This window comes from Anthonomus grandis, chromosome 7, assembly GCF_022605725.1.
Source record: "Anthonomus grandis grandis chromosome 7, icAntGran1.3, whole genome shotgun sequence".
Classification (NCBI taxonomy): Eukaryota; Metazoa; Arthropoda; class Insecta; order Coleoptera; family Curculionidae; genus Anthonomus; species Anthonomus grandis.
In genome coordinates this window covers 26,039,922-26,065,816 of record NC_065552.1, presented here as the reverse complement: position 1 = coordinate 26,065,816, position 25,895 = coordinate 26,039,922, and positions in this window count along the sequence as shown.

Here is a 25,895-nt window from a genome sequence, read left to right as displayed (position 1 = left end):
AATATGAGATATCTCTTATTACTAAGGTATTATTTTAATCGTCTATGTGTAAGCATGTTAAGATGAACAAGGTTCTTCTCTGCATGACTCCTTACTCTAATTAACGATGGCCAAAATGGATTTTAAAACAACTTTATGCTGAACACGTTCACTATCATAATAAAAAAGGGTTGCCAATTTACATTGCTCCAAGTTTGAACTCTCAACTCCAAGTTTTATCGCGGAACACCTGAGCCCCTTTATATACCTTAGACTTATTCTATAATAATCACCTCGTAAATAATATTATTGTGAAACTAAGTTCTTAAAAAAACCAAAAGATGTGGGTTTATGAAAAAGAATGAAGTGATCGAATTGATCGCAGGCCTTGCAGAAATCAAGATATATTACATAATCCTGATGTCTGTTTAAGTGCCGACAAAAATAATCATGTATACCAAGAAAGCTGCACAAGTAGTAAGATGAATTCTATAGTCTAGGTATTGCATAAATTAGGATTAAGTAGATGTTAAAAATAGGGTTTTTTTGTAAAATACTTAAAAATAAAACGCTACATGACTCTTAGTGTCAAGAGCGAAAATACCAAAGTAGCATCTTGACGTTTACTATTGGCCAAATACAAGAATTGAAAAAACATGGCCCATTTTAGGTACGTCCTGGAACGAGAAATTTTAAGAAAAGAAATCTATCTAGAACTTGCTTAAAACTATCATGTTAATGTTAAAGAAATAGTCTCTTGCAGTGGAGCAGTAAAGTATTACTAAAAAATATACTTTGAGTCATCCTACAATTATTTATTAATAATAATAATAATAATAATAATATAGCTGTCGAATCCTAGTTTTAAAAAAATATTTGAAAGAACTCGACTTAAGCCAAAATTTATACAAAACAATGAAAAAGTCTGTTCTCTTAGCAACATTTATTATTTTGTTATTATTATAAATTTTTCTTAGTCGTATTTGAATCAGCATGGATTCTACCAAAGTTTAATAAAATACTAGTATTTTATTCAGTAAACTTTGATTCTACTAGGATTTTATATTTTTTTTGTAATGGAGTTCAAAAGTTACCAATAACCTAAAAAGTTTTTGACATATTATATAGATGTATTAATAGTAGGAAGTTAATATGAGTTTGTAGCAAGTACATTTTTATTATTAAAATGAAAATTAATACTAAGATATTAAAAAACTTCTGTCGCATTTTTAAATGTTACTAATGTGTCAATGAATCAATCGAGACAGTAGTCAGCGCGAAGGTTGTTGCGCATATAGGTCTTCTATCTCCAGAGGGTCTCCCGATCAAGCAGACACCTTATTAACGTGGCTGCTGGTAAGCCGATTAAGGTTCAGGGCCTATTGATATATCTCAGTATCCCAGTCTAGCAAGAGAGTCTGTTTCCTTTTACCAGCATTGTTTGAGTAACCAGGCACCCAGATGAGCTAAAACCTTTTTTTTGTTTTTCTTCACCAGTTTGACCAGGACCTTTATACACTCCAGTATAAACTTGGAGTTCACCTTTCCAGCCTTAATGGCAGGTCTGCTATCTGAGTAGTGGAATCTCCACGCAGAAGCATGCACCAGCTCTACTACTCATTTTGGAACCGCCTATGTACTAATTAGTAACGCAGGCTTATTGGAGTCAGGTCGCTCCTCTGCCCTCCTTATAGGTCACTAAACCCTTATCATGGGTGCCATATAGTCGCTTCCCATTACAAGGAGAGAATATTATAGACCAAATTCTCGTATGGCCTATCTCGCCGGCTCATAGTTCACCTCAGACATGTAGCCTTTACGAGGTCCTCATTATCTCAAACTGCATCACAAGATCTAAAGGTGTAAGGTTCAACAGTTTCAAAGGGCTCTAGTTGGGGCCGTTCAAAATAATTCCTTGATGCTGAGGTGTGTAAGTCGGTGGACTCGAAATTTTGCACTCGAATTTTTGCTTTCACCATGCAAGGCCAGTAAACAATACCCCCGTAAGTGAGAACAGATTTGAAGATAGACGAGTAGTTCTTTAAGATCCAATGAAAGTTCTTAGGGGACAGACCTCTCGTACTTTCGATAGGCCTCTTCCAAGTCCATAGAGTGCAGGTGGCTTTTTTAATCCTTATACCACCACAGAGTAGGAGACAGTGCTCCTCCTTGAGGGCAGTCTCTAGCCACCATCGTTTTAATAACCTCACTATTAAACAGATTAAGATCGTCGGACATAGCATTGCGAGCACATGGTCTTTATCTGACCAGACAGAGTTCTGAGTCATAGCTTTCGAGTGCTTGACAAATGAAACCTGCGAAAACTACGAAAAGAGTGTTATTAAATGCTTCAGAAACGCACCAAGATAAGCCTTTCAATTTCTCAAAGCACCCTTCGCCTTTCTAACGAGATGGTGTACGGCCGGGTCCGTGGTATGGTATATTTTATATATTTTTTGCTGCATGCTAATAGTAGTAGTAGTAACTTGGGGGACCAAATTCCAGCAGGGAAGCCTAAAAAAATCTTTCTGCAAAACCCAGTAGCCACCATCGGTACTACTGACCGACCTCTATAATTCTGTTCAAGCGACCTCTTCTAATGATGGAAACCAGGACTTCTGATTCTAAGTTAATGATTTCGTCTCTTAGCAAGTGTGGAGATTCGATAATTTAACTTCTTAACCTAACCCACTTATCGCATTCCCCTATTAAATGATCAGCGATTTTCTCGGTCACCTGCAGCTAGGAGCACACCTAAGAGATTCATTTGGGCCTACAATGACCTGTTGATACTCCAGTTAATTCCGCTATCATTTCCCTGGGTCAAGAAGCAGTCAAGAAAGCAGTCAAGAAAGCCTTTGCTTTCATTGGGATTGATAGCAGTTCCTTAACTTGTCGGCATCTGCTGTTCCTGGTACAGTTTTCCCTATTTTTTTCTCATGATCAGTTTTCCAGGATATAAGAAATGTGCCTTTTGCTCAGTCTGATCTAATGCCTGATCTGATGTAATTTGATGTTATGTAAATATCTCCTCCAAAAACAAAAAAAAAATTAAAAAAAAAAACACTATTGGCCTAAAGTATACAGGGTGTTCCCAACAGGTCATTACATCTTGAAATCAAAATAGGCCGATCTAAAGCACCTTACCTTAGTCCGAAATTGCTTTAATTCCGACTTACACGACGGTAAAGTTCAAAAATAAAAATCGTTTGGTTTTTAATTTATAAACATTTTTTAATATATTACTTTAAGAATTTGTATCCGGACGTTTTTTGAAATAAGAAACACGAATATGCACACTCTTTCACTGTGGCCATCAGAGGGTGCTTTACACTGTACTCCTAATTGTTTAAAATGTCCATAACTTTTTGTCAGTGTAGCTTCTTATTAAAAAAAAATAATTCCCTCATAAATTTAAAAAAAAAACAACAAAAAAAGCTCCTTTGTTAAATCTCGCTTAAGTCAGCCGTTCTTTAAGCAATAAAATAAGTTAATTAACAAAATAATTTGAAGAACAAATCCACAGGAGTCAATATTGAAGAACGTGGGGATTTATAATACTTCTTATTAGAGTACCGACCATTCAAATAATTCTAATAATCTAAAGAAAAATATGGTGGAGCACCATCATGCATAAACCACATATCTCTACGAAGTTGAAGAGGTAAATCTTCCAATAAATCAAGTGTTTTGTAAATGCTGCTGGTAAATCTATCCCGCTAATCTTGGAAAAAAGAATTACAGGACCAATAATGAAATTTTCAATTATACCAGTCCATACATTAATTTTAAATTCGTATTGAAAATGGTGTTTTCTTAGTGCATGTTGACTTTTCTTTTCTTGATCTTCTTAAGCCTTGTCAGTAAACAGAATATTATTACTAAAGTTTAAGTTTCTTTCTCTATAAAGAAAATTACAAAAATTAAGGCGCATCTTGAGGTAAGAGGTCTTGAACTGGCGTCTTATGGTATGTACATATAGGGCATAGAACTGTTCTCTGGGGTCCTATTTTGTTAAAAATTGATGAGGAAATTGTTTTTTTAACAAAAAATTAAAAAACTACGCTGAGTATAAAACACAAGTTATAGACATTTTAATCCACTAGAAGAGCAGTGTGAAGCGTCCTCTGATCGCCACAGTCAAATGGTGTGCATATTCGGGTTTCGTATCCCAAGAAAACCCTGGATAACACACATTTAAAAAATTGTCACAAATTTTAAAAAATTCGATTCTTATTTTCTAACTTTACCGTCCTGTAGGTCGGAATCGGAGCAACTTTATACTAAGATAAGTTATTTTAAATCGGCCTATGTTGATCTCAGAAATATGTGGTAAGCTTTTGTAAGGACCTTTTGGAGACACCCTGTATATAGTTAGGCAGGTAAAAAAGTGACCATATATCGAAAATATTACAAACTTAAAGCAGCTCTATTGTTCAAATTTAAAAGTAAAAATATCTACACCGATTTTATCCAATCGGTGACTTGTTATAGTTTTAATAACTTCTCAAAAATAAAATAAAAAAAAACTTGCCCGTCATTGCGGCCCAATCATCATTTTTCCCTTCTTAAAAGTGCCAAATAAGGGGCGGGTCGGTGCTTTTTTCGTTGTTGTTCTCAAAAGTAACAATGCCGTGATAAATAGTTTGTTTTGAAGTGTGCGTTGTGGCAGATAATAATAATTATAGTTTGGGGGGCGAAAAATTAAAAATTATGAGCACCTTTTCTGATGAGGACGGTTATCGATTGAAAATTTACTTAGTCATCTAGTAAATGCCTTTTTAAGGACCAGTTTACATGAATTAACTGCACCTACCTTTTATGGCTCTAACTACCTTATTTTTTTTAGTTTAATTTTTTTATGACTTCGCAATGCTTGCATCCCTTTTATCTCTCCGAGAGGAGCATTATATCGCACTGAAAAAAAGGCACATTTCTTATATTCTGGTTCACTGGGGATGGGAAAACTAGCAAAAACTGGAAAGAACAAGGAACTACTGTTTACCATGAAAAAACAAAGGCTAACTGCTGTTAGAGGAACAAGGATTTAAATGGAGATCGAATCACAGATCAATGTAAGCTCAACCGGTAGTGTAAGGTAGTTCTTAGGTGTACTCCTAGCTACAGGAAGGTCGAGGGGACCAGTTTTCCTAGTCGAATACGATAGGTGGGCTAGGCTGCGAAATAAAACTATTGAATCGTCACACCTACTACTACTACTACATCTGCTCTTTTTAGCTTAACAGTTTAAATTTTGAAATTAATCGACTTCCAATTTTAATTATCAGTCATTTCCAAATCAAAGTTTCTGCTTAATGACGTTTTGAGGTCAAGGTAATTAATTTATAAAAAATATTTCTGCCTTGAAATAGTTATGTACCTTCCAGATGCTACAGGGTATTCAAAACAAAAGTATTCAAAAGATTGCAATATGCATTTTAAATAATCTGACAAAAAATACTAATTCGACTTTCTGAAATAAACAGGAAATGACCTGCTCCAATGAACTCCAACTGCCTGGAAGAAGCTAATAACCGTATGATTTTTCTAAACGATGCAAAGATTGACCTCTACGTCATAAAATAAACTAGAAAAAATAGAAATTTAATTCAACTGCCTGTGAGTAACCAAGTGCCTGAATGAAATGCAAAAATACATCCAAGGATTTCTTGTTGACCTTTGAATCTCTTTGAAGAGATCTCCAGTGACCTCAATGGCTCGCAGGCACGCGAATAACCAATCTATTCGTGACCTAGCTTTAGCACACCAAAATAAAATTTTTTGGAAAGTATATTGGCAGTATTGGCTTCTACAGGATAACACAACTAGGAAACCAACAAAAAAAGATACGCATAGGTGGTAATTAAGCATCCAATTTTTTGCTCAGGTTCTTTTTTGGAGTGATTTATGGTTCATTAAAAATCTTCTAAGCCTTATTAATATTCTAGATCTATCTATATCTTAGATAATGTAAAATTCTTGTTGAATATTGATTGAGTTTATTAGGGCTTTATTTAAAACAGATCAGTTAAAATCACTAGTTTTTTATTGAATTTTGTTAGATTATACCAAAGCATTTCACTTTCGACATGCTGACGACACATACCCAAACAGCACCGATACGTACTAAAGGAGTACCTTGTACACACTCCACGTACAACGCACGCACCCCAAAAGACGTATTACGTACTATGAACGTATATAGGACGTCCACTTTCCGCAGGATTCTACATACGTTATATGTACGTACTTCATACTTTTAGGACATTTTACGTCATGTATCTAGAATGTTTAGACAACTTGTTTTCTTGTGTGGTATTTATTTATAAAAACTGAAAATATATTAAAAGTAGAAAAAATATTAAAATATAAAACAAAACATGTTTATGTCCAAAAAAGGGAACAAAAAATAAATGTTTAAGAAACTATTTTAAAAAATTGTTCTTCGCAACCGTTGTGAAATACAGTCTTTCTGTTTCTTTCTTTCCGCTTCCAATACCTGCTTGTAGTGCTGCAACTTAAAATAATATTTTAAAATAAGCAAGTGATCAATTAAATAATTTATTACTACTAAAATAGGTAAATATGCTCTTACCATGAATTGGGCTAGATTGTTCCTATTCCAGAGTGAATAATGAAATTAAATTCAAATTTAATAAGAAAATACTATTATAAGCCGAATACTTTGATAAATCCAAAATTCACAGTGTAAAATTTTATTACAAAGCTATAATCTATGTTACAAGGGCACAGATTTACAGAATATTCTGTAAATCTGTATTCGTTAGTGAATATTCTGTATTCTGTAAATCTGTGACGAGGGGACAACCGATATGAATAACCGAGCGGGCCAAGCAGACTGAAAGAAGAGCGACGAGCGTTCATTCTCGCATCTATCGTTTGTCTTAAACACTGTCAACAGTTTCAACTTCGCTCCCTCATATTGCCAATTACTTATTTGATAGTCAGTGGGGGCAACAAAAACACTAGGTTGATTTTGCGACCGATCTTGATAATTTTGATATAATATTATGACACATTAATATGACATTTTAATATATTATATACCTAAATACTTTTCTACCAGATCAACATATAAATTAACTTAATTTAAGGGTATTTTAGTCTTTTGGAAAAAAGGTATCTCGATTCGACAGTTGTCTAATTTATACCGAATTTGTTGTCTTCTTCTATCAAAGCAAAGTGCAAGTTAATGCAAGTGGTTTTTTTCTGTTTACCCTACTGAAATTATAAATATTGAAAGTAGAATATAAATAGTTTTGTGTATTAACAAAAATTTATATGTTTTTGTTTATTCTTGTATAATCCATAGGAGCTAAAATATTTACTAAGTATTCATATAGACATTTATGTATGTATATGTATACGTCCGCGGTACGTCTTTAATGTACGTACTAACTATGTATCTAAAAGTACGTACTAAATACATTAATTTTATAACAATGGACGTATGGCCATAAAGCTGACATAAAAATTACATACCCAGAACCTATGATGCCGTTTGGATAGTTGTTGGCTTCCTTAAACCTAAAGATGTAAAAACAACTTATTAAATAGTACTAAAAAGTGATTGTACCAAAGTTATGTAGAGAAGTGCTTTTTAACGCAAAATCGATTTATATCAACATTAGCAGGCGTAATTAGACATAAATTAGAAATCACTTAATATTCTACTAAATCAATTTTCTCCAAAACTTTCCTGAAGCAAAGGTAAAATAGTGGTTATGTGTGCGACTATATTACTTAGACGATGTATTACTTACAATTTAGTTTTACTGATTTTAATAATGAAAGCTTCATAGTTTTGGACGAGAATCTGAATGATGACTGGATTTGACTTTCAAAGTTATTTTAATGTCAACTTTTATTTTTCGAAGGAAACTCTTATTTTTGACACCGCCAATCAAAAAACGAAAGATTTCTCATTGAAATATGACTTAAGGTTATGTGTAAAACCGAACCAAGTCGAATAAACTTAAACAAATTATAGACGGCTAATCAGCAAAAGTTTAAGGATAGCATTTAGGTCCTCGTCCAAAACCTTGCAACTTGTGTCCGAAATTCTTACGAAAATTAATTTATTCGCTGACCCTTCCCTATGGAGGGTGATGCAATACTTTTTGACGACCCTGTCTTTTTAACGAGCTATTTAAATCCACAAATTTTCTAAAATTTCCTATAGTTCTCATTTTTCAGATAATGATATTTTCATGTGAAAATTGATGTTCAATGAAAGTTTCAACAAAACCTTCATTACACAAAAAGCATCTCTCAACAAACTCTCAGAATGTTTTGTTAGGTTTTACTAATTTTCGTAATTAAAATGTTTCCTTAGTACGTTCCTGCGGGAACCCAATCATAACCGAAATTAAAACCAAATAAGAAGAATAATATGAAATGGCGGTGACTGTGGTACTTACGTACGGATAATAATTGCCCTGCAAGTGACACGCAAATCTGTTTATACGTGTATATATATTTGCCGCAATAATAATTTATTTATTTTGCCGCGATAATAATTGCGCCTAGAGAAAATGCTAGTACTTACTTAGAAATTATTTTAATTATAGCCCTCGATGGTACGAACGATAGTTCCCAGACTTCTTTGGTTTGGGCTTTTTTTGTTTAGCGTCAGCTGTAATACTAGAAGTCATATTATGATTATGATTTATTGCCAGTTTACCATAAGAACTTATTTAGTTGCAGCAGGTATATAAAAACATTCTGAATATCCGGTAAATACTCATCGCGAAACCACTGGTACTGGATCTTTCTTTTCTTAAAAGTCTGGATAAACATTTGCAAAAGTGTGGCATTATTTTACTAATAACACACTGTACTCTTATTAAGGTTTTCAACTGTTATGATGGATATTCATATACACTATTTCTTTGAAACAGCTTTAGAGAAAGAAATCCTTTAAGGTAGATCTTAATGGCCAAACCAAGAATTGGCACAGTCTGAAAAGTTGGTCTGCAGTAACACCATTGTTTAGCGTTCTGCATGGCAAATCTTATTGGAAGAACATATTAATTCAATCCAACTGGAGCCACAAAAAACCTGTTAGCATTAGGCGATACCATAAGGCATTAACAGTTACATTTTTCTAGTGCAAAATACCCTCAAGAGTTTTATCTCTTCTTCGTTAGTCACTAGTAGTCGATCCTAACGGCTATAGTGAAGGTACTAGTTTGATTAACTTCTCTAAATATGTAGTGCGGATCTAATGGCAACGTGGCTAGGACTAATATCAAAATGAAATCAACAGGGCTGCCGGACAAAATTACTGATGGTTTAGTTAAGACCAACGGCTACAGTCAAGGTGCTAGTTCGATTAACTTCTCTAAATCTGTAGTGCGGATCAAATGGCAACTTGACTAGGACTGATATCAGAATGAAATCAACAGGGCTGCCGGACAAAGTTTATGACCATAGTACTCTGGACTAAAGTAATAGGTAAGACTGACAGGGACTACATGCACTAATAAACCAAGCTGGAGTCAGTCAGCAATTATAATAGTTAGGCTGTATCAAAAAGGACTTCAAATGTATAAAGGAATAGATCGACTATCGAAATATGATGCCCTAAAAAGTGCAGAACTATCCATGTGATAGCATTCATACCGACCCTTACAAAAACTTAAGAAAAGAAATTAAGATACCACTTACAGACTACAGCTTATGGAAAAAGAACAAACAATGGCACATTCTATATGACTGACCAGCCTTAAGAAGAATTAAGCAAGCGATCTGTCGAACGGTTTCACTTTAAGCAGAAGCCTGCCTAAAAAGTTCATTTACCCGAAAAATTCTTTGGTTGCATACATATCTTATGTGTACTTTTCTTTTTAATTCTAGAACTACCTTTTGAAATACGTTCTAAGCTACTTCTTCATCGTTGTTATTCTTGTTTTTTTCTATTTATTACATTCGGTGTAAATGTTCACATTTTCACCACCCATATTGTGAAATCTTAGTAGATTCCTTTAATCACATGGTTTCCATCTGACGTATTTGTACTCTTGAGTATCCTAACATCCCAAAGCTTATTTCTTGCTTGCAGTATATTCCAATTACCACTGAAACAAGTCATACTGGCTTTCTTAGGCAGACTAGGGGGGTTCCGTGAACTTTTAGTTGTCCACCAACGCGAGTATAAAGCATGTATCATAGATAAACAAAATATAGTAATCATTTTAGGCACACAAAACAAAGGCCACAAAAAAATCAATTCATCAATCAATTAATGAAATGAATTTCCAAAATTGATGTTAATTTAAGGTATTTATTTAATTACTAACTTTGCCTTTAGATATAACTTTTTGTCTATTGGAAACTGAGTATACACGTTGGGGAATTGATTATTACGCATACGTAATTTCCAATTCCGCAATTCATATATGCGAGGTAAAAAAAGGATATGTTATTGAATTTTAAGAGTTCTCTGAAGATTTTTGTCAATTTTCTGTATATTTTGAGCCTAGAAAATATGTGTTAAGTAAAATGTCATTCTAGTCTAGAAATTATAGGTTATGGTAATTTTTACATTGATAAGAAAGTAGTTGACATTAAGATTAAATTGATTTTACCGCACTTCGTGTCATAGCCGAATTATAATAATTTGACGTATGGTTGATCAGATATTCTGGTACTTGTTTCCATCACTAATTATTTATGTAAATCTCATTAGGTCATTTCAATAAATATCTTGACAGCTGCAATTTTATTATGTCGTGACTTTTTGTATATATTCTTTATATTTTCTGCTTTAGTTCTTGGGCCATATTCTTGGCCTTGATTAGGCAATATTTGCACAAGGCTATTTTAAGCAGTTGGAGCTTAGCTTATACTTTTGATACACACTATTCTTTTGAGCTAGCTGCAAGCATTTTAAAACCTTTGACCCTTCCTGAAAGGAGATCATCATTAATAAACAAATTAAACTTTAGGGGCTCCAAATGTGACTCCTGAGGTATAGAAACTTCTCAACTACTATAACAAAAATGCTTGGATTCCAAAGTGCTGCTCAAGCTTATAAATCAGAGCCTCATGGTTGATAGGATAGGATCAAAGGTCTTGGAAAAGTCAGGAAATATGAAATGAACCTGATTTCCATTCTCCTATGGCCAGTGGTTGAAATTCAGGATCAGGAGGTCCAGCTCTGCAGATAACCCTACATGAAAACCAAACTGGTTATCCAATATTTCCTTCTCAAAAAATGTGCCAAGACAATCAGGGATAAGGGGTTTTAAAAAGCACTGAAAATGCTTATTGGCCTGTAGTTTGTGACAAAAGATCTATCTCCTAACGATGAGGAAAATTTCCTTCACTGAGTAAAGAGTTAAAAATGAAATAAAGGGGTCTGAATAATATAAATATAGCATTTTTGTAGTCCATGTCTTTATGGTGGAATCCCATGAGGGCTTGGTCCTTTGTAAATATTAAGAGTATTTAGTTTGTTAAAAACATCAGATATGCTATGAACATTAATGGAAAATATTTTATTTTTATTAATCGCTAAGGTCATTTTCGATAACTCACAGGTACGCAATAGACGCTCGAAAAATAGTCTGCAAATAGATTTGCAATTTCAATGACGGCATGCCCTTTAAAGCCCTAGGTACTTAAAGTTTGTTTTCTAGATAGTTAAAACTAGATCATTCTACTTGTTTTCAACTATATCCTTCCACTTTTTTAGTTTCTTGTGCCTTATTTGGAAACTATTGATCTTGACGACATGTGGTTTCAGCAGGATGGTATCACATAGTATAACGCTCGTGAAAAAGTGACAATTTTGCACGAGTTTGGTCCTGGTTGCGTAATTTCCTGATTTGGTGACCAGAATTGGCCTCCACGCTCTTGAGATTTAACACCTTTAGACTTCTAGCTGTGCGGTTATCTGAAGTTACAGGTTTATGCCAATAAGTCTGCAACTGAAGCCTGAAATGAAACACTCTATCAATAAAATATCACCACATGTACACAAAACCGTTATTGAAAATTTCGTCAAAAGGAGACGCATATGCCACCAAAGCCGTGGCGGTTATTTACAAGATTTTTTGTTTAATACATAATTGAAAAATTTATATTTTCGAAATTAATAAATATTTCAATACTTAAAGAAACTATGTTTTAGTGAATACTAGAATCTTGCGCTCGTATTGAGTCTTAGTTTCTGGAAGAATCACTTATTTTCCCTGTAAATAAAATCTATAAAAAACGATTTTATTATTCCTTTTTTCAGGCACTTCATGATCATTGTTGCTGGACGACACAAAAATAATATGTTCTTATTTCAGGCACCTAGAGGTAATTTTTCCAGAGAGTTGAAGCTATTTTATTTATTTTTGACTATCTGAAAAAAATAATTTAAGCTCCTGCAAAAATCACTTCTTTAATTGTACGAATTATTACATCTTCTTAAAAAATCACGATATTTATACTGATAAAATCTCCAGTCTGACTTAATCATGTAATCTTCAAAAGAAAATGCAATCCACTAAAGTGTTAAAGCCATACCTCGAACCAATAATTATATTTTCAACATTCGTACACCTTCGGCACCGTGTATATCAGGTGCAAAGTACCTTTTATTTTAAGTAGCGAAAACCACGGTATTTAAATAATGTTGCGTAACCCCATTTACATGTCGTAAAATGCGTTTTAATTTCGAATATTATTCTTTTAATCGACTGATGGCAGCTTTCGCATGATAATATATTAAGCGAGTAAATCAAGATTTTTTGGTTTTTTATGATGACTGGTGATTATCTAGTTAATGAGCCTTTAATAATCTTGTGAGCAGCTGAATTGAATTGGGTGCTAGTAATTTTTTTTTATGTAAAGAATTTCATAAGAGATTATTTTTTGAGGACAAATTCTCCCACCGAATGTATAGTTATTCTTTTCGGTTTTAAACATTTTGTAAGTTCTAATTGAAAAGTGTGTTTTTTCAATTAGAATCTACACCACCACCAACTACCAGCACGTTATTTTACAAACATCAAAGATCAAGCAATACAGAAATCGTAGGTATTAGGATAAGTGATATCTCATGCGTTTTAAGCTCAATTTAAGCAAAATTCCAAATTACTTTTTTCAGGCTCTTGATTTAATTTCTTACTTTTTACAGGCAACTGAAGTCGGCTTTCAAACATTTTCAGGCCGTTAAAAAAATATTTTAAGTTTCTGAAAAAATGTCTATTTTCTTCCAGGTAATTGAAAATATTTCACTAATTTTCCCAGGATAGCTGACATTTTCTGTTCAGGTTATAGTCATTTTTGTTTTCCTAATATTTCCAAATAGTAGAAATGATTTTTTAAGCTTCTGGAATTATATCTCATTCTTCGAGACAGTTAAAATGATTTCCAATAAATTTTCACAAAATTTTCATTTATTTTAGGCAGTCGATGGTGCCTTTTAATTTTTTACTCATTTGAAGAATTTTTATGTTTTAATACTCTGGAATCATTTATTATTTCTTCAAGACATTTGAGTTTTTCTAATATTTTCAAATAATTGAAATCATTTTTTATATTTTTTTAGCTTCCGAAATCATTTATTGCTTCTTCCAGGCAGTTGAATCTTTTTTTTTACTTTTCAGGCAAGTTATTTTTTATGCATTTTAAGCTTAAATATTTTTTTTATTTTTTACTATGATTGGAGTGATTTTTCATGTTTTTCTGGATTTAGTTATTCCAGGGAGTTGGTTGTCATAAGGGTAACTAACCAGTTTAACTGCTAGGGTCTGATGTTTAGTGTTATATCGATATTTAACACAGGAGTTCATCGTAGGATTGTAGCGTTTATAATTTTGAGGATTGATTATTAAAATAATAAGCTTTAAATTCTCAACATTTATTTAATCTTTTCGCATAAAATAAACATCAAAACAAATTATAGCTTAATAATAAAACAAATCTACAAATCCTTCTCTAGGCTTACACTGTATCACTGGTTGACAACAAGCTGAAGCGGTTTTCTTCCGTGATTTATGGCTTTAGAAGAAAGGTTACCACTCTTGTCACGAGATGGCTCTAGATAGAGTTGACCGTTGACAATAAGTCATAATCCCAGACAATGAACGATCATGCTATCTTCTTTTTTGCAGTTAGGGGGTTAACGTATGTTTTTTCTCAATTTATAGTGACCCAGATTTATTGCCGTTATTTTTCCTAATGTTTACCTTCTACCTGGGAATAAAATCCTTTGATATTCTGTTATTTTAGTTACGTTTGGAATCATTGTTAATGATGAGTGATGATTATCTCTGGAAATTGTAACCTGGCAAGTTTGATTATTGAGGATCTCGGTTCTTTTTCTGAAGGACTCTGATGAATGAAACACCTTCCTCAAAAGCCGAGAGTCAGCCATATTTTGGGGTAAGGCGTACTTTCTTTTCGGCATTCTTTTAAACGTTGTCTACCATGAGGACTCTAACTAATGCTTATATCCTCCTAAGATCTTAACGGTCCCATGTTGTGTGCCGCATATCCGTTAACATAGTTAAGTCTCTTGGTAAAGCAGTTACTGCAGCATGAGTACTGCAGGCACCTTTTACACCATTCTTCAGCTCCAGTAAGAGCACTTCTCACTATTTATGAGAAGTGCCCGCTTTTTTTTAGCGGGCGATCTTGTGTTACTAACTTATCCTATCTGTCAAGCCACATCTGTGAATCACTTGATGTTAATACTCAAGTCGATGTTATTTATGTCGACTTCCAAAAAGCCTTTGATCGGATAGATCACTATATTTTGCTGCATAAATCAGAGAGATTATTTAATTTATTTCGTTCCTTCTTGATTGGTAGATCTCAATATGTTGAATAAGAGGGCTTTAAGTCGAAACTTCTTCTTAACGTAACGTCGAGTGTGCCACAGGGCTTGAACCTGGGTCCGCTCCTGTTTAGTTTTTTTATAAATGACTTGATTGAGTCACTCACTTGTCATAGGTTGGCTTTTGCCGATGATTTGAAGCTATATTTAAATGTACATGGTTTGGAGAATTGTTTTTTTTTTTCAGAACTGCCTAAATACATTGGAGGTATGGTGCGCTGTTAACAGGTTAGGCTTGAATCCGGCTAAATGTAGTGTAGTCAGTTACTCTAGATCAACAACACCCTTAAATTTTGATTACTTTATTAATAATACTATTTTGAGTAGATTTATTTTGAGTAGATTAGAGCAAATTACTGATCTTGGTATCACCTTTGACTCTCAATTTACATTTGTTCCACACTTCAACAACATAGTCAAGTCAGCCCTGAGAAGGCTTGGGTTCATAATTAAAAGTTCTCAGAGTTTTACTTTGGATTTTACATTAAGACTGCTATTCTGTTGCTTTGTGAGATCAGAACTGGAGTTTGGCTGCATTATATGGAACCCGCTCTATCAGAATCATGTTGGTCTCCTTGAATCTGTTCAGGCAGGATGGCATATATCCAGTTAGAAGGTTTAATCATCGGCAACTATTGGAACGCTTCAATCTACATCCATTACATCTCCGAAGAATGATCTTCTCTGTAAAATTCCTGCGTGGGTTACTGAATGGATTAATTGATAGTCCTGTACTTCTTTCTGGTGTACGTTTCAGGGTGCCTAGGCTTAATGCTAGATATTCCCTAAAATTCTTTCTACCAAGGCCTCATACTAACATCCTCTTGAAATCGCCACTATATACAACATGCGCTATATTTAATCTGATCTGTCATATGTACGATATAAATTTCTCTCCGGTTCATGTGATTGTCGATATCTTGGTGGATCATTACTCTTGGGATTTAGACCCATGTGTTTAAGTTGTAGTTAGTATGTATATTGCAATTGATTTAATGTAATTTTGTTGAGAATTAAGTTGTTATTTGTTCTAATTATTTGGATAACTTTTGAAATTGTGACTTTACTTTTTTTCTTTTCTTTTCATTCTTTTAGGTTTGTTTTGTGTTTTTTTTAACTATATTTTTCATTGTTTTGCAACTGTTTCCTGTTATTGGGCATGTTGCCTGTTGGAAATAAAGGCTTATTATTATTATTATTATTATTTATTTTATTTATTAAACTTCATTACTTTTAAAATAAATTCTTTAACTTTTGATCAAAAATAAAATCTGTAAAAAAGAAAGTTTCTCTCTGTAAGAGATTTAATTTCCTTATTTTTTATAAATTAGTATATAACCTGGCTATATGTAGATATTCAGCAGGTACATTTTGCATTTAATCATTTGTAAAAGCTTCGATACATAAACCTAGATTTTTTCTAAGAGTACTAATATTATATATTATTTAAACTTATTGTATATAGATAGGTAGAAGCAGAATGGTAAAACTACTTGTTTTTTTTTAAGTTGTTTATTGGTGATTGTTTATAACAGTTATGTGTAAATATTAAAAGTAAATGACTACTTATTAAATTTGATCGAAGCTTATTTTGTGTTTAACTGAGTATTAGATTTCTTTCGACCCTTTATTCACAGCAAACTTTTGCCATTTATAATTTTCTGATAAACTTGAATACACTCCGATAAAGCTGGATGGCATCCACATTAAGGTAAGCATATCATTTAAACAATTCATGCCAAACTCACGATCAACTATGTTGCTCAAAAGCTGAAAGATGCCGTAAGCAAATAAACTTCTTTATTTTTTTTATAATTCTTTATTTTAAGCAATTATCATAAAATTTAAAAATAAAGTAAGTTACAGGTCTTTAACATAAAATTTTTGTTAGAAGGAAGGCTGAAACCTACTTTACGGGAGGCCACCCATTTTACAGAAGAATGCGATGTTTCACCACAGAACTATGGCACGTATATTAAATAAGAAAATACAGGTCGGGTCAACTCAGACCTTTGGTGCTAAAATCAATGTAGAGGACTGTCGGGAATGCGCGATGGATTTGAAAATACGTTTTTCTTTTTTGAGCGACCTCTAGCAAATTAAAAAATGGATGAATCATTATTATTTCCTTTTTAACATAAAGCTTTAAGTATGATTTTCTATTTCACATTAATGTATGTGTATTATTAGTCACACAAGAAAAATATTGACCAATCGTGTACAGGTACATATTACAGGGCTATGCAGCTCCAATAAACAGTCTTCGAGAAAACTCCCTGATTAACAAATAATTAAGAAAGTTTGATGAGCTGCAAGCTTGAGCTTGGACCACTTAATAAAAATTCTTTTTCGGAGATTGAGAGGCCGCGCCACTTTTTCTAACTCCGGCCACAAGCGAAAAATCTTTATTACATCTTCGGCCGTATATTATTGAGCCTTTCGGTTGACATTCTTTCGAGGTCCCGCATAAAAATAAAATCCGTGATGAGCGGAGAATTTTTAATCAGGAATCAGAGGTAGACGGCGAAAAAGTCGATGATTATGTTGTAAATGATTTGTGTTGGTGTCATTTTAAATAATGTTTTTTTTCTTAATTTGAAGTTCAATAGTTTCTTGGCTTGAAGCAGTGAAAAGGGGCCAAAAATATCCCAACTGGTTTTCTGTTTATTTGACGAAATGATCGACGTTTTTGGTTAAGCATTAAAAAGTGATAAGTGAAATAATTGATAATCCCATATTTAATTTTTCCAGGCAACTATCTCCATAATTCAAATTTTTAAAATTTTTAATATATATAATAAATTTTTAATCCAGATAGTCGAAATATGTTCGTATATCAATTTTTCAATTATTTTAAGGCTTTACGCTTTCAAGTATATATAAAGAAGAAGATATAGAAAAAAAATGATTCTGGATCATTTTTCTATATCTTTCCATCAGTTGGAGTCATTTATCAATTTTTTTATAAGTCTTTGTTATGCATTTTATAATCCTGGAATAATTTTTAATATCCTGTGGTGAACCAAAGATTCACCACAACCCCCAGTTGCACACCGTCATTAAACACCAACCAGGATCCAACCTGCTGAAGGTGTTGCATCTATAATGCGCATTTTCTTTAAAGTAACAAATTTAGGGCAACACATGATTAGCTACAGACAACAGCTACATGCCGAATTCTGCAGAAAATATTTAAATATAAACGTGACTGAGCAGAGAATCCATTACCGCGTTATTTTTAGTAACAACTTGATCCCAGAAACCCGAATTAACTGTATTAAAAGGAAAATTGCAGCAAAATAATCAACAGGCCTTGAACGAAGTAAGGGACGAGGAAAGGGCAAGCAAAAGAAAATTTTGACCCACCACACCAGGCGCCATTACCAGAAGAGTCAATAAATCAAGAAACTTAAAATAAAGACCAAAACAATGGATATAATGATTAAGTTTATGATTGAGTTTAGAAGGGCAATGGCAGGGTATGAAGGCACAAACCGGTCAACAAGATCAGCTCTTCCTAGAGTTAATTCTTCCCGCAAATTGACTATTCTCGTTAATGCGGCCAACATAATTATATCGTATCTGATTATATTCTTATAGTTACGACACTTGAACAGCTTCATCTAATAATCTACTGTGCGGCTACCGCTATTATTAACACCTTGGGATTAAAAATTATTAATAACCAGCAAAGTATTACACGAAATTTAAGTCCGATACCGTCATGGAAAAGGTGCCATCGGAAGTATCAGAACCAGAAAAGTACAAGAAAGAGTAGAGGAAATAATGCGTGAAACTCAACAACATATATAGCAGGATCCAGAAAACTGTACTTCAGAACAATATCTGGATACACTTAAACAGAAGTTATCTATTTTTTTAGGTCGCTTAAGAAAGTATAAATCCAGTAATAAAATGAAACAAGATGATTTAGTTTTGAACACTCAGAGAAGCAATTTACTAAAGCTCAATGACACTGCCCCAAAAAACACTGCCCATAACATTTACCCTACTAAAGAAAACATTGAGAAGTTCTGGGGCAATCAATTAACGAAGTGACTAATGTCATAAAAAAGCTACGTAACTGGAAACCTCCACACTCAGATCACATCAAAAATTACTGGATTAAAAAATTGTGGTCAACATGTCCACAACTGACTGACCTTCTAAACGTGCTATGATTATCTTGCATTATAAAACGTATTTACATACATTGTGACCAAAACAGCATCATAGCGGCTCCACAGACAGGATGTACCAGAGGTGCCATAGGGTCTAAAGAACAGCTAATTATCGGCTCCGTAATTTGCAATCAGGTATTTAACAACCAGAGAAACCTTTTTGCAGAATACATTGACTACCGAAAACTTTTGATACAGTTCCACATAAATGGCTTATCAATTTGCTTATATTGTATAAAATAGATAAGCATATTTCCTTTTTAGAGCTCACTATGGTATCTTGGCGAACATCAATAAACCTCCAGGTGCCTAACGGTAACTGTATTGGAACCAATATAATTCCCATTCGTAGGGGTATATTCCAGGAAGACTCATTAAGTCCACTTTGGTTCTGCCTTGCCATAAACCCACCCTCTAGCCAACTCAATTTAACTAGGTACGGATTTGGTCTGAAAAAGAATAATAGAGAACTAACAAGAGTAAACCATCTACTTTATATGGATGATTTAAAAATTCTTGCGCCAACACGAAATCAACTAGAACAGATGCTTAAAATAGCGGAAAGATTCTGTGCTGATATAGGAATAACCTTTGGACTGGATAAGTGCCGAAGTCTGAGCATTATTAAGGGTAAATTACAACCAGACTTTTAGATAGAAAACAAGCTAATAACTAACGTCATGGATGAAGAATAATCCTACAAATATCTAGGAATGAAGCAGACGCAAAGAATAGACCATAGAACTATAAAGAATGAGCTGACTACTAAGTTCACTACAAGAATGCGACGACTCCTTAAAACAAGTCTTAATAGCAGAAACTTATTTAAAACTATTAATACATATCTAGTCAGTTCATTAACTTATTCTTTTGGTATTATAGGATGTACTAAAGAGGACATCGAAAATTTGCAAAGAAATGCTAGAACACTCCTAACGAAAGCCAATAAGCCTCATCCGCGCAGTGCCGTAGAACGAACTATGCTACTTCAACATATGGGAAGAAGAGGCAAGGCTGATATAGAGAAGCAGCTGACTCAGCAAATTAGTAACTTGCGTTTCTTTTTCTTAATTTCTTAACTTTCATTCATCGTACCGTATGTGAAGCAGATGACTCAACACCACTTAAACTACAGGAGCTGGAGCTACCCATACACCATAGCCCCGAGCAAGACAAAATGCAAGCTTGGATGGGAAAACCACTACTTGGAAGGCATGTTTACACGGTTCAACAAGTCGACCTAGTGGCATCGAAATACGAATTGACTTTGGGACAGCTTTTCTCCGAAACTGAAGGGTTTCTTGTAGTTATCCAAGTTCAAGTAATACCAACAAGAAATTATTTAAAGTTTGTTGTAAGTAACCCGACGGTACAAGGTGACATATGTAGGTATGGATGTGAGACAACAAAGTCTATTCAGCATGTCACCGATAGATGTGAAACTTTTACACCAACGGTATATAAAGAAAGCCATGATCTATTTACAAAGATACTGGATCAAGAGCTCGCAGAAAAATTAAACCTCTTATCAGCAGTCAAGGTACCATATTATAACTACAAGCCGGAACCAGTTCTTGAAAATAAGCAACACAAATTGTATTGGGATAGCACTATGCTTACAGACCAACGAGTAAGTAACAATAGGCCTGACCTAATACTAATCGATAACATTTTTAGGAGGATAATCCTTATTGATGTAGCTATTCCTAATAATAACAACCTAAGAGCAAAATATAATGAAAAGATTGTTAAGTACAGGGATCTAGAACACCAGATATGAAGACAATGGGAAATATGAAAAGTGCAGACAATCCCAATTATTGTGTCAACAACAGGAGTAATTCCAATGAGCCTGATCGAAAACATGAAACTGCTCTTCCTTAAGGAAAGCATCTATAAGTTAATGTAGAAGTCGCGGCTATTAACCAGATTTCGAATCATCAGAAAGTTCATTGGAAACGCAGATAACGTCAGCTAATTGAACTTAAAAATATATCATGTTATTTTAGTCGAAGTTTATTATTCGTTAATTAAGGTAAAAAACAGAGTCCGATAACATGAAAAGGACTCCATCAGAGCTTCATCCTTCTGATATCTGAGATAAGTGAATGATCCCTTCTTCTCCAGGAGAAAGTGCGATTGCCGTTTGGCATGAAATCTTCATAATAATAATAATAATGATAATAATAATAAAAATTATAAATCAAGTAAATTATAAACAATAAATAAAAAGGCGGAAATACTTTTATTAAAAAAAAACCTAACCATTCCATCATAACAGTTCCATCATGAGCAGACGATAAATTAACCCCGCTTAACCTTACAAAAAGAACTGAGGTACCCTACGCCGCAAATACACAGGAATCTCTCAACAACTGGAGATCTAAATAACTGCATGGTAGATCTTGTAGAACTTTGGATGATACGTCTACGAAAAAGCAAGCTTCACTAAAGGAGCCCTAATTGCCATGCAGAAGTAAGTTATTATGAGTTTTTTTAAAACTTAAGCTTATTTCGTAAGTTAAAAATGCTATCATTAGATCAACCATAGGCTACAATAATTCTTTCAGATACCACCTTACAGAGATATCCCATTTGGCAAGAAAATCACTAGTCGTGTACAATTAAATTATGCACAACGGCAAACGAACCGGCAATGTAGTTTCGGCAATTATGAATTAATTAATATCACGCTACTGGAACGCTGTGATCAGACCTAGAGTAATGTATGGTGTTCTAGTGTATGATAACGAATATGGCTTCAAATGCAGAAAAACTGGCTAGACTGTAAAGGCTTGCCTACCTCGACGTTACGGATGCAGTAAGATCCAAACCAGGTGGTGTCCTTAACATCATACTGGGTTTGCCAGAACTACCACTGTGGATTCAGAGGAAGGTTGAAAGATGAAGGATAGCGTCACCTGGCAGTATCGACCTGGGGAAGCAAGACATACATCCATCTGGTAGAAAAGGAAATGCCAATTCTGCTACCTCTTAATGTAAAGCTACGGCTAGGAAGTTCCTTTGAGGTTGATATAGCAAGCAGGGATGAATGTCCTAACATAAAAGCTCGATCTCGAAAGGATTTACAAATATGGTACACAAACGGTTTAAGAATAGTCCACATAGAGCTGTCAGGAGCTGGCGTGTATTGTAGCGATCGAGAACAAGCTTTCTCGTTTGGAAGATATTCGACAGTCTTTCAAGTGGAAGTATTTGCTATTCTAGAGATGGTCACAAGGGAAGAAGTTAAGAAGAGGCCAAAAACCGCAATAATCATTTACTATTACAGATTACTATTACATTTTGGGACGGATCAGCCTCGAGCCCCTACCTTGGACTAAGTAAGAATCACATTTCCCATATCTTAAATAACCGGGCATTAGAAAAGACTGGAGAAAATTGGAGTAGGAACAGCGATTGCGGGCAGGCCAAAGAACCGCTATCAAATCCAACTTAAGTTAGAATAGCGTAGCTGATGTCTTCGCACAGAGGAATTATAGCAAACCTGACTGTCTTGTAGTATTTATAAACCTTATTTATAAAAAAAATACAATATTTCACAAACTGCAAATTTACTTAAGCTACAATTAACTATACACAAAGCAAAGCTCTCGCAAACATATAATTATCTTAATTTTCAACTAAATAAAAACTACTTACCTGATCGATTTACCGATCCAAAAGTACCATATTATACCTGCGCCCTGTCACACGAGATATTTAAGCAATAATTCCTAAGTGCTACCAGTATTTTCTTCGTCTTCTTCTTCAAAACTATTTATCAATTTTCTCTCGAGTCTTGTTCGTACCCGGTTATTATTACCGGGTATCGTATATATGAAATACATGAAAAACTGCGCGCTCTTAGTTCACTTAAATTGTTTCGCCCTATAGGTATACGGGCTGATGCGAAATATTTTACAGAACCGGAATGAAGGAAATGCTATCTTTATTAATGTATTACTGTTTATAATATAGTTAATAGATATTTTTTAGAAACATAATCCTTCCGTTTATTGCATTTAATTTGGTAAATTTTTTGTTAGCTACCGAGAATATATATACCACTTGAAGAGCCCTATTCTAGGATGTAGCAATCGTTTGGACTACTACATCACATAGAAAGCACAATGATTTCTAAATCAACCGTCTATTGAACCCAAAAGTAGCTGTGACCCAGTTGTTATTGAAGCAACTGGTCTAATAAAACTAATTCATCCCATGTGCTAAGACTTAAGAGAACTTCCCGGAAGGCACTACCTTTGAAGCCACAGAAGGCAGTTATGTTTGCCCCTGCCTATATAGAAAGACCTTCCGCAAGCACAATGATGAAGGAACTACCCCAAGTGTTACTATCAATCTCCACATCTACGGCAAAAGATCGTCATTGGCAAAATCAAGTTAGAATTTTGGTATGGTGAGATCGGAATTCGGCTAGACACCCAGATGTGACCCACGTTAGGTAAACATATATCGGGTGTAGAGAAAGTTCCAGGACGGCTAAACATCTAGTTAAGTAAACTATTTCTGTGAGATATCAAGACCACAATTTTAATAGTTTTCAATTGAGAATCTAATGATAACCTTTAATTTGACCTTGAACTTGCTTTACAAGATTAAATTCATGGTCAGTTTTCTCTTCTTATACATTGGAAGATAGGAACGAACGAGGTGAGCGGCTATACCAGTTCGGCCAAGAAGAGCACATGAAAATAACTAATATTTGGTTTAGACTGCTACCCAGGGAGTCTCTATACGTGAAGAGCCAGAGCAGTCTAGCCTGAACATATAATAAGAAATCAAATAGACTACAAGTTGATCAATAAACGTTTTGAAACATAGAGCGGAAGTCAGACCACATTCTTTTCATAACAGAAATAAAAATAAAGTTACGGGATAATAAGATATACACTAATGGGAAAACTCAAAAACAAAAACGAAGGGTAGAATATGATGGACTTAAGAACGGAAATATAAGCAACGTTAAACATATCACAACCAGGGAGACGAATATTGATAACGCATGAACGCAAAACTTGTAGTAATTGTAGAAATACTAACAACGTATGAAGAAACAAGAAGCAGATGAGACAAATATATGATACGTAGACGACGTATATATGACTATAATGGAATATTTGCAAGAACAACACGATGAGTATAATCTGTATAAGAAAATAAAAAGAAACAGGTGAAGTATATAAGAAACAGACTTTATCTTTGCAGATTACGAACCTCGATGGCTTGTCTGGGCCGTCAATTATATAAGAGAAGAAATTACTAGATATAATAGAAGAAATTATTAGAGCAATGAAAAGCTCGAAAAGATAAGAAAACTGTTAGACCAGATTTAGTACCCGTTAAATTGCTCAAATTGCTAGACAACGAAAGTATTAAGAGCCTACAAAGAGGGTTCCAAAAAAGAACAACGCAACAAGATGTGAGCATCACAGATTGATAAGCTTGATAAGACACACTCATCACTGAAAGTGTTTCTGAAACTCACTAACTACAGAATTTTTATAAAATGCTAAAACGCTGTTTTATCCTAGAATTCGAATTTACAAGAGGTATCCGTACGAGACACGCACTGGTCGCAATCCAAGTATGCGTTCAGAAGCATTTGATAGATTGCAATAGCATAAACTCGGTCAAATGCTGAGGCGACTTGAGATAGGTCAAAAAAACATACGCTGTATTGAAAACTTGTACAAAGATACAAAAAATCCTTAAAGGTGTAAGACAGAGATGAGAGGACACATCTCAACTTCTTTTAACTAATATTCTCTGAAAAAATCAAGCAACAATTAGGTATCAAAGCAAATGGCAGAAGGATAATATTAATGACCTCCGAAAGCTCCTGAACATAAATGAAATGCACTGCCGATTTATGGGATTTAACATCAAGATAAAAAACAAAAAATTCCTACTAATCGCCCTTAAATTAGATGAGTTCCAGAATACGATATTCCCATACGATAACGAAAATATAGAATAAGTAAAAAAGTTTTAATATGGGGGTCTTGATTATGTGAAGACTGTCCAATGAGATTTAAAAACGTTTTTACGATTTCAGAATAAGCTTCATACAATGTTGTACTATACTGTTGTATGGTGTGGAAGCTGGCTATTGAACGTTACTACAAAGAATAGACTGGAAGCATTTGAAATGTGAATCTATCGAAGAATCTTGACAAGTCCCATGAACAGCAAGAAATGCCAACCAGGAAACTTTGGGGACAATAGGAAGAGAACGCAAATTGCTGGATACGATCAAATGCAGGAAAAGAGCGTACCTGGGACGTACGTTACGTCAGCGAAAAGTACCACTTACCCCAACCAATAATAGAATGAAAAATAGAGGAAAGATGGCGTTTAGACAGACACGTTAAGTTGTGGTTTCGAAATGTTAAACATTGGACAGCAATTGAACCACAGTTACACCGCCAGAGATAGGAAAAAAATTGTCCGAAGTAATTGCAAACATCTATTTAACAAACGAATAGCAGCGGAGACGAAGAAACGCGAACACCTATTGATTCCAGCAATTAAAAGAATAGAACATTTTACGTTCAAATATGTACCTTGCTGGTGTGCCTTAAATAACCTTAAAAATTAGGTCAAGGTCATTCTTTAAATTGTGATTTTCAGCAAAGATATATTTAATCAGGCTTTAAAATTACTGCTGAGATAAATAAATACTTAAATATGGCGACATAGGCAATAAGCCATTTATTGGCCGAAAAATTGTTGTTAAGGTGATTTTTTTTATTAACAAGCTAATATACGGAAGACTTCTAATAATGCTGGCGATTTCATGAACTTTTAAATCACTTAAATCTAATCTTTAGAATGGACTCTTCATGAGTATTATC